Below are 10,796 nucleotides of genomic sequence, written 5' to 3'. Positions count from 1 at the left end.
AAATTCATTTTTTTCATCTCGTCAGCATGGGTTCCGTAAATCATTTTCCTGTGATACCCAACTTATTTCATTTACACATGACATCTGTGCCGCGTTGGATAATGGATTTCGCATTGACACCATCTTCTTAGACTTTTCTAAAGCATTTGATCTCGTCTCTCACCAATTACTTTGTCTAAAATTAAATACACTTAACATTGACCGTAACATTATCACATGGATTGAACACTTCTTATCCAATAGAACACAATTTGTCTCAGCTAACAATTTTGACTCTTCACGTTGTCCTGTCAGTTCCGGGGTGCCGCAAGATTCCGTTCTCGGACCTTTACTTTTTCTCATTTATATTAATGATTTGCCTAACTGTGTAGCGTCCTCCATAAGGTTATTTGCCGACGATTGTGTAATTTACAGAGTAATATCATCAAATTCTGACACTTTAACGCTACAATCTGATCTAGACAAGGTAACTAACTGGTGCGACACTTGGAAAATGCGACTTAACAGCCAAAAGTGCAAACTAATGAGGATTTCCCGCAATAATGCTTCGTCTAACCTATCCGACTATCACTTGAAGAACTCTGTACTCGAAGAAGTCAGTTCCTATAAATACTTAGGCGTCCACATAACATCTAATCTTTCCTGGCAAACACACATAAACCACATAACTAACAATGCTAACCGTACGCTTGGTTACCTCCGTCGCAATTTCTCTATGGCACCCGCTAACTTAAAGCTACTTCTATACAAAACACTAATACGTCCTAAGCTTGAATATGCCTCTTCTGTATGGGACCCTGGCTTGGATTACTTAACAAATGCCATAGAATCTATACAAAATCGTTGCGCGCGGTTCATTCTTACTAACTATTCTCGGACATCAAGCGTAACATCTATGAAGGCTACTTTAAACCTCCCTCTCCTCTCATCCCGTAGGAAGTTAGCACGCTTATCACTGCTGCACAAAATTTATTATTACAATCCGGAATTAAAATGTGAACTTTTGTCCGAACCTGCATGTATATCATCTCGTACTGACCATCGGCATAAATTGGGCGTTCCACACTGTCGCACGAACCTATTTTTTTATTCATTTATTCCTAAAACTACCAATGAATGGAATCATCTGCCGGCCTCAATTATTAACATAACCGATACATCTGCTTTTAGAACTACTATTGAAGAATACTTTTGTTAATCCGCACTTTCTCATTTTTTTCTTGTTATTATTATACCCTGTTATCTGCACATGCTGTATATTTAGTTCCACTCCCTTCTGTAACGCCTTCGGGCCTTGAAGGTACAATAAATAAATAAATAAATGTGTGTGTGTGTGTGTGTGTGTGCGTGTGCGTGTGCGTGTGCGTGTGCGTGCGTGCGTGCGTGCGTGCGTGTGTGTGTGTGTGTGTGTGTGTGTGTGTGTGTGTGTGTGTGTGTGTGTGTGTGTGTGTGTGTGTGTGTGTGTGTGTGTGTGTGTCAGGTTCGGAAAGCTGGTCGGGAAACATGAAAACGCTCCGCCTATAGCGTATGCCATGTGCTTGCTCGCGAATTCCGAACCACCGAGTGCTGAAAGGCTTAACCACGTGTCCGAGGATTCCGCGCGCAAATCCTGGCCGCAAAGTCCTCTTCGCCGATGCTCGGAATGCTTAGCCGCGGGTCTGAGATGTCTGCAAATGATGAAGATGATGAAAAACGTTTATTCAACAGATTGAGAGTTTGCAGGCCAAAAATGGCCCTTTACATAGGTGGAGTCCTTAGTCTGGGATCCCACTGGACGAAGCTGCCACCCGCGCCCGTTGGACTAGAGCCCTTTGAGACCCCAGCGCCGAGCAATTGAGTAGGACTGCCTCCCATGCCTCTCTAGTGAGGGAAGGGTTGGGGGGAAGGGACGGATTCATCTGACATGCCCACACCATGTGAAAGTTATCGGAGACTTCCCCACAGTGAGGGCATCGCCCATCAACTTTTGGGTCAAAATGTTTTGCTATTGCAGGACACAGCAGGGTGTTTGTCTGCAGGCGCCGCAGGGTTCGTTCATCGGCCTTACTCAGGCCCTTAGCAGGGACCGGGAAAAGCCGATGACGTTCGCAATAGTCTGCCAGAATTTCCCTGAACCACAGGAGCGGTTGTCTAATCTCTGAGCCGGAAGAGTCTGGTTAAGGTGCCCGGTGGGTAAGCGCTCGGGCGGCCGCGTCCGCAGCCTCGTTACCTCTAAGGCCCTGGTGGCCCGGACTCCAAATAATGCGTTTGGGTGAGGGGTCCGCTTCCCTCACGGCTCGCTTTAAAATGCGGTAGGCTAAAGATGATACTACCTTGCCCGCCAGGTTGTGCTCACAGGCTCTGCGCGAATCTGTGATGATTACCTTCGAATTCGGGTCCGAGGTGGCAAGTGCTATAGCAACCTCCTCGACCTGCGCGGAGTTGAATGCGCGGTAGGAAAGTCCGTTAACTCGTTGGTCCTGGTGAACTACGGCAGCCGTGTAGAATCCGGTGGCCGACGGCCCTGCCACATCAACGTAGTATCCACCCTGCTTTAATCCATATTGGTGTTCGAGAGCCCGAGCGCGCGCCTTTCGTCTGCCTTCATGTGTCTGCGTGTCCATGTCGCGCGGGAGTGGAGGAACCCAGAGCTTGTGACGCCAGAGCTCCGGAAACCTGCATGTCTCCTCTGGAATGCACTCGTGTTGTATGTGCAAGCGGTCTAGCAGGTGGCGCCCGGACACCGTCCGCGAGAGTCGCGTGTATTGGTTCACAAGGTGGGCCTCCAACTCCTGGTAGGAGTTGAGCATACCTAGAGCCAACAACTTAGCGTTGCAGGTAGCCACCGGGAGGTCCAAAGCTCGCTTTGTAACCTTCCTTATGATGGCGTCGATGCGTTCACCGTGTTTCTTTGTAGTTCGAAGGCAGGGTACGGAGTGTAGGATCCTGCTGGTTACGAAGGCATGGGCGAGCCGAAGCGCGTCCCTGCCCCGCAACCCGCCACGTTTGTTGGAAACACGGTGGATCATACGTCCGACCTGTTCGCCTACGCGTTTGAGTTTTTCGATAGTGGATTCCGGGCTGTCTGTGATGGATGAACATACCCAGGATCCGGATCTCCTCGACCTCTCTAATAGGACCTCCCATCAGAAAGAGACGCAAACTCGTGTTGTCTTTGGGATTGGTTCTGATGTGAAGAAGTTCCGATTTCGCAGGAGCGCATTGGAGACCACAGTGTATAGCTTAGCTATCGACGATGGAGACGGCCCGCTGGAGGCAGTCCTCCATTTCCCCAACGCTCCCTTCGGTAGTCCAAATTGTTATGTCATCCGCGTAAAGTGCGTGTTGGATGCCTTCCACCCGGGCCAATTGTTGTGGAAGCTGCATCATGGCAATGTTGAAAAAGAGTGGCGACAAGACCCCTCCTTGGGGAGTGCCCCGTGTGCCCATGGTGTATAGGCCATATTCCTCATCCTCGATCTTAAGGAGGGCCTGGCGCTTCGAGGGGAAATCTGACGTGCTCAGGTTTGCCAGGATGCTGCCGTGACGAACGTTGTCAAAGGCCCCCCTAAGATCGAGGGCAAGGATGGCCTTGTCGTTGTGGCGCATGGCCGTGGGTCGTATTATGTCACGATGTAGTTGGAGGAGGACGTCCTGTGCGGACATATGCGGGCGGAAACCAAACATAGTGTCTGCAAAGAGGCTCTTAGCCTCCATGTACGGAGAGAGGCGATCCCGAACCATCTTCTCCATAAGTTTGCCCGAACACGAAGTCAGTGAGATGGGCCTTAGGTTGTCGGTATTTACGGTCTTGCCTGGCTTAGGAATGAAAGTGACCAAGGAGGTCTTCCAATCAGGAGGGAGTGGACGCCCGTCCCAGATCTGATTAATGTACTTTAGCAAGTGAAGGCAGGCCGAGTCTGGAAGATTCGCCAATAGTTTCACTGTTATGCAATCGCGGCCCGGAGCCGTACCTCTGCGCATCTTAGCTAAAGCCGCCCTAAGGTCGTGGAATGTAAAAGGGGCATCAAGATCTGGATTAGGCTTGCCCGCGTACTCGTACTCGGGCCCAATCGGGTCTTCTGTGCGACAGAGATACCTGTCGCATATCGTGTCCGCGAGTTGAGCTGTCGTGCCTTGGTACCCGTGCAAAGCCCGCAAAAGTTGTCGTTGCGTCTCTCCTCTCGTCTGAGTGGGGTCAATGAGGCTGCGAAAGAGGCCACGTCCCTCTCGAGCTCATCTGACGGGCTGCGAAATTGCACTTTTCCATCCAATTTGAGTCCGTGATCTGGGCAGCATACGCTGCGGCTTGCTCCGTGAGTTCGGTAATGCGAGCGTTAAGCTTCCGATTCAGCTTTTGCTTCTTCCACCGTTTCGTAAGGCTTCGGCGCGCCTCCCACAGGTGCATCAGGTGATTGTCCACTGCGGGGATGTCTTCGGAAGTCTGAACTGTCGTAACGTGTTGTTGCTGTATTGTGTGTAATTGCTTTGCCCACTCAGCGTAGCCGCTGCAAAAGAGCACCTCCTGCATTCTGAACTTATGCCAATCGGTCAATTTGGCCTTGCCCCACTGTTTGCGAGCCGCCTTCGCCAGAAGAGCGATCCGGAGAAGGCAGTGATCGCTACCAAGACAGTCCCCCAGGTTCTCCCAGGCGGCATCTTTAGCGTTCTTAGCGAGAGATAGGTCAGGGCATGTGTCACGCGTTACCGAATTGCCCACGCGTGTGGGCCATGCCGGATCCGTGTGCAGCGTGAGACGAAGTGTGGATATTTCCGCCAGTTTGCGTCCTCTGGCCTTCTCAAAGCGGTATCCCCAATGAAGGCTGGGAGCGTTGAAGTCCCCAACAATCACGAGAGGTTCCTTGTTAGCCGATTTGAGCGCGCGGTAGAAGATTTCGTTGAAATTTACGCGCTGGCGGGGGGCAGTAAATATTAAGAATATGTATTGACGGGTAATGGCACTTAAGTGGCAGGACCTTGACCATGGTGTATTCCTGTTCAATCTCCAAGTCGAGATCGACCGGTACTGCGGTGTATGCCTTGTTCACCAGGATGCACGTTAAAATTAGAATTAAAACAAATATCTCGCTTTGTTTCGGGGACAATTGCTCACATTATTAATCTCATGCTAACAACCGGTGTTTTCCCACATAAACTTAAGATAGCACGAGTAAGAGCTATATTTAAAGGAGGTGATAGAAATAATTTATCAAATTACCGACCGATATCGGTGCTCCCCATTTTGTCCAAAATCTTTGAAAGTGTGATTAACCAACGGCTAATTTCTTTTTTTGACAAACACAAAATCTTGTCTAGTAGCCAATATGGATTTCAAAAAAATAGATCAACCGAAGAAGCGTTGTGCTATATTAAAGATAGCATACTTACTAACATTGACAGTAAAAAGTTAACACTTGGTCTATTTCTCGACATAAAGAAAGCATTTGATTCAATAAAATACGATATCTTACTGCACAAATTGTCTAGATATGGTGTGCGGGGAGTTGTATTAGAGCTCGTTAAAAACTACTTAAGTGACCGCTATCAGATCGTGCAAATAAAAGACGCCACATCATCACAGCTAAAGTTAACGCAAGGCGTTCCACAGGGGTCAATATTAGGACCGTTTTTATTTCTTGTTTACATTAATGACATTGTAGCTATACCCAACTCTCCTGAACTTATTATGTATGCCGATGATACTAATATCTTTTTTAATTCCACAGATTTAACAGATTTAGAAAGACGGGCCAACACTTACCTTGCATCCCTCGCGGCTTGGCTCCGGGAAAATAGCCTGCAGCTTAACACAACAAAAACAAAGTACATAATATTTCGTGCACTTAACAAACCACTAAGTAGAGAAATAGTTTTAACTTTTGAAGGGCAACAGATAACCAGGGTTAAAGAGCAAAAGTTTCTTGGTGTTTGGTTCCAAGAGCACCTTTCATGGAATGTACACATTAATAATTTAGCTACCGAACTCTCCCGATCTGTTGGATGCTTGTATAAAATTGCACACTTAATACCTATTTGGCTGAAACAAAATCTATATACTTCACTGTTCTACTCCAGATTATCGTACGGCGTATTGGTATGGGGTACCACAACAAAAGCTAACTACAACAGGCTCATTATTCTACAAAAGAAAATATTGCGCATTTACGAAAACTATCAGGGACCATGTCATGAACTAAGCACATTACCATTATTTTTTAAATACCGAATGCTTAAAGCTAACGACGTTTACGATTTTAAACTACTGCAGTATATATATAAAAATGCACTCTATATACGCGAAAACATTAATGAAGCTCCTTACGATATGAGACTAAAAAGAAAACGGACCCTAAACACAAGGACCAAGTATGGTAAACAAACAACCAGGTACCAAGTACTAACAATCCTAAATAACCTAGAAGATAGCATTGATTTCAGTATGGCAAGAAACGCCTTCAAAAACCATGTGAAGGAATTTTTACTAACACAGTGTTTGAGAGAGTGATTATTGCTACATAAGTATATTATAACCCGCTTTTTTTTTCTGTTTTACGTAGATACGTACATGTTCATGGTTTATATGCTGCACTTTAGTGTACTATGGTAATTTACCTGTATACCATTTACGTTATTGACTGTGCACTATATATTATTATCTATATTAGTAAACAAACTGTAACCCAAAAATTTATGTTATTGCTGTTCTCAGTTTGTGTAAACTCGTGCATAATGTGTTAAAATATGTAACGCTGTGTGTGTCCGCTCACTGCCAATCAACTACCAATAAATAATGTATAATAACAACTTATATTGGGGGTACAGGGGCCCCTGTCAGGCGCTGTGCGCCTTTTGCCCCTGCACCTTTCTTGAAAGCGTATTCAAGATGAAATAAACATTCATTCATTCATTCATTCATTCATTCATTCATTCATCCCTGAAACGAGCTATACCCAGTGAATTTAGCTTCCGCGCCAGGTTCCTGTAGAGCCAGGACCGCCGGCACGGAACCGAGGGACTGCAGGTAGAGCTGGAGGTGCGTACGTTTCTTCCAGCTCCGAAAACTCCTGTAGTTCCACTGTATGATCTCGAATTTCTCTTCTACGGCTTTATTATGGGTTTTCCGCTGGGGTCGGATAGCCATAGTGAAGGTTGTTTTTAATTGTGAGGGCCATGCCCACTCCCCGAAGGCGATGGCATCTCAGACAGAGGCACCACGATCTCCGGAGAGGCGGCAGCCGGACTGTGTTCCTGGGAGCCTATGGCCTGACGAGTGACCACCTTTCGCCTACGCGAATCCGGTCGCGGGGAACGACAACGAGAGCGGCTGTTCCTAAATTGGACGCTAGCCCGTTCCTGTACTGTGGACAGGACAGTGCCAATCACGGCTGGAGTTATGCTCTGCACAATGTGCGGGAGCTGTTGTTCCCAGAGTTCCCGGAAGGAAGCCCTGACGTCTGCTAAAATTTTACCTTGCATGTACGCAATTGTGCGTTCTAAATTTTCCAAACGGTGCTCCATAATGGGCATGCGCTCGACTGTTGTGCTGCCCGAGCACTGCGAGACGCTAGATAGTCCTGACGTGACCGAGGCCCTGTCATCTTGTTCTGCCACCTCAGCTTGCTGCATGGGCTCCGAAGGCCCTTCCTGTGCCCGAGGCTCCGTGAGCCTGGCCAATTTTGCCTCTAGCACTTGCATTTTGTTAGCTAGAATTTTGGTCTAGCGCCTGAGTTCAGCATTTTGCCGCTGTAGGGCGGCTTCGGTTGGGAAGAGGGAGGGAGGCCCGGAGACAGCCCTAACCCAACCGCTCACCTTGGTTTGGGCGTTTTCCAGGGACGGGAAATCCCCAGCGTTGAAAGTCGGCTCCTTCGTCCTGGTCCCGTTCGTCTTGACTTGTGCGGACTTGCCCGTCGTAGTGGTAGATTTCCTGTTGACATTGGTGGGCGGAGCCTGCTTGGGAGCCGACTTCCGCCTGGCGTTGGTCGGTGGAGTCCTCGGTTTGATAGGCTTCCGGTACTTTCCGATACAGCCGGCAGCGGTTATAACAATTATCGATTATAACAATAAAATTTTCATGGCACTTGAATATTGTTATAAGTGGGTTCGACTGTACATAAACTTTAGTATATGCCGTTTGTCTGAAGACAGCGGCAACAGTGTTCACAAGATTGAGGAGACGGGTCCTACATGGTGTGCTACACGTTGAACGCTATACTGATGACATACTGGTTGCCGCTGATACATGGGATAAACATGTTTAGGCCCTGGAAGAGCTACTAACGAGAATAAAGGACGCGGGGTTGACGATAAAGTCAACCAGATGTGAGCTAGGGTACAACGCCACGGAATTTTTGGGACACAAATTGGGAATGGGACAAGTCGAGCCCAAGGAGGATACTCTAGACAAGATACAAGCAGTCGGCAGGCCTAAGACAAAGAAACAAGTACAATTGTTTTTGGGGCTTACAGGATTTTATAGAGAATTTAGCATACAGTGTGCTGAAGTAGCTGGACGATTGACAGTGAGCGAGTGAGTGAAAAACGATTGACAGAGTTGACGAAAAAGGGGGACACTGAGCACGTACTGGTGGGCGAGTTGGTTATACATGATTACAACGAAGGCGCCAAGTAAAACAATGGGCGAAGAAAAGAGACACGGGACAACCACGTAGGCGCCACATGGTTGACCCGCGTCTCCTTTCTTCGTCCGTTGTTTTATTTGGCGTCTCCGTTGTAATCAGAAAAAGGGGGCAAACAATGTAGTGGAGTGGGGTGAACATCAACAAAGAGCCTTTGAAATGGTAAAGAAAAGCTTAGCACATCCACCGGTGCTGAGCACCAGACATAAGGAAGGAGTTTGTACAACGCACTGATGCCTCCGATAAGGCATTAGGAGCAGTACTCCTACATGAGGAAGACGAGACTCCATCTGGTATTTTTTGCTAGCAGGCAACTTAACAATGCCGAACGGAATTACTCAACCATAAAGAAGGAATGTCTCGCCATTGTATGGGCAATAAAGAAATTCCACATCTATTTCGCATACAATTTAGGGTGCAAACGAACCACCAGCCCCTAGAGTTTTTGAGCAAGGCTAAGCTAACGGATTCCAAGGGAAGGGAAGCGTAGCAGGGGGCGGCAGAAAGTTAGGTGGGCGGATGAGATTAAGAAGTTTACAGGGACAACATGGCCACAATTAATACATGACCAGGGTAGTTGGAGAAGTATGGGAGAGGCCTTTGCCCTGCAGTGGGCGTAACCAGGCTGATGATGATGATGATGAAGAAGCTAACTAGTGGCAGAATAATGAGATGGAGCCTCATCTTGCAAGAATACTGCTTCCATATAGACTACATTAAAGCACGACAGTATCTGGGGGCGGATTTCATGAGTAGGACAATGGAGTGTTGAAATATCAAGAGTATGACGCGGACAGAGCAAGCGTACACATGTAAAGTGGTGGGAACAATGAACTCGCAAACGTTGTGAACAATGTAGATGGCGAAATGTGCGTGCCAGTGTGGTGATCTGTTGTGAGCCACGACGACACAAGAAAAAACACCCAAGTCACAGCGGGAGAGACAAATTCGCCACCAAAAAGACCAACAGGAGGTAATTTCTTGGAAAAAACTCCTGAAAAGAGGACCCATGTCATATGTAAGAGGCATGCGGTGCAGTAAGGAGGAAGAGGTCGACATGCACGTATCGGTCTGAACGGCACGAGTCCTCGAGGCGCGTGACCCGAGCTATGATCGAGATAGAAGCGCCGCCGAGCTGGGATTATCGACGTGGCTCTGGGACAAGAAGGTTGTAGCATCAGGACCGCACTGGCGACGGGAGCCATGAGGTTCGGTCAAGTCCGTGACGCTGGCGGTCCAGGGTGTGGCCGTTGACCTCGGCGACGTTCAAGCGAGGCTCCTTGGACCTGCTGCAGCCTCTCATGGCAGTGCCGGGCACTCCAGGAAGGATGCCCCATCAGAGGCAGACCAGCATATACGATAGTCACCAGGGCGTCTCGTCTGCACTTGAACAAGTAGCGGCGGAACCCGGAGTTAGGCCTAGCTGATGAGGCCGGGGTGCACGTCACTAACGGAGTTCAGGACACCAACATCAGAGACGGACGAGTTGACTGGCCAACACCAAGGCAGCAACGTTTACGGAGTCGGCGAGAACACCGACTGATAAAGATGCGACACACATCGGACTCGAAACGTGCGACAAGTTTGAAAGAACACTCCTTTTGATATTGTTACGTGTAGAAAGATACAGATGGAAGAGGCTATTTACAAGCTGTTCACACTGGACTGGAGCCAGAGCGCCAGGCCGACATTTTTTCGCGCCAAGGGCACAGACCCAAATCGTCGTCGTTCTCGCGGCGGCTCGTCTCTCGGGTATCTACCGATAATATTGTCACGTGGTGGTGACGTTGAATAACACAGTAGGAATACTGTGAACGACAAAACTTTTATTGGGCGAACCTGTGCCCACAAAACAGGCTACACTTATAGCCCAACGATAGCGGCGAACACGCTCGGCGATCGTCGAAAATCTGATCAGCGGGTCAAGCGCGTCGGCTTTTATAGATCAGTCATCGAATGTTCCAGATTAACCGATGGGACCCGCGTGTCTTCCACAAAGTTCTACACTATTCGCGTCGCGCATACATGCAATCAGATTACGCAAGTTGCGGTGAAAGACAGTGGACGGAACCATCGATAACATTCCAGAAACTTCTTTTATATGCAGGCGTGCCCTGCGCTGCGCGATAACATTTGTTAGGCGGCCAAACGTGGTCGCCCGATAAAGATAAGTACATGTGT

At 48.1% G+C, this 10,796-nt stretch overlaps 1 pseudogene; it reads right to left on the bottom strand.

Moving 5' to 3' along the window:
• Positions 1 to 1,754: 1,754 nt before the first annotated feature.
• LOC126535710 (uncharacterized) lies at positions 1,755 to 3,723 on the bottom strand (annotated as a pseudogene).
• Between the last annotated feature and the right edge of the window lie 7,073 nt (positions 3,724 to 10,796).

The sequence above is a fragment of the Dermacentor andersoni genome, chromosome 7, assembly GCF_023375885.2.
Source record: "Dermacentor andersoni chromosome 7, qqDerAnde1_hic_scaffold, whole genome shotgun sequence".
Lineage (NCBI taxonomy): Eukaryota > Metazoa > Arthropoda > Arachnida > Ixodida > Ixodidae > Dermacentor > Dermacentor andersoni.
The sequence above is the reverse complement of the archived record's forward strand: the minus strand, read 5'-3'. Positions and strand labels throughout refer to the sequence as shown.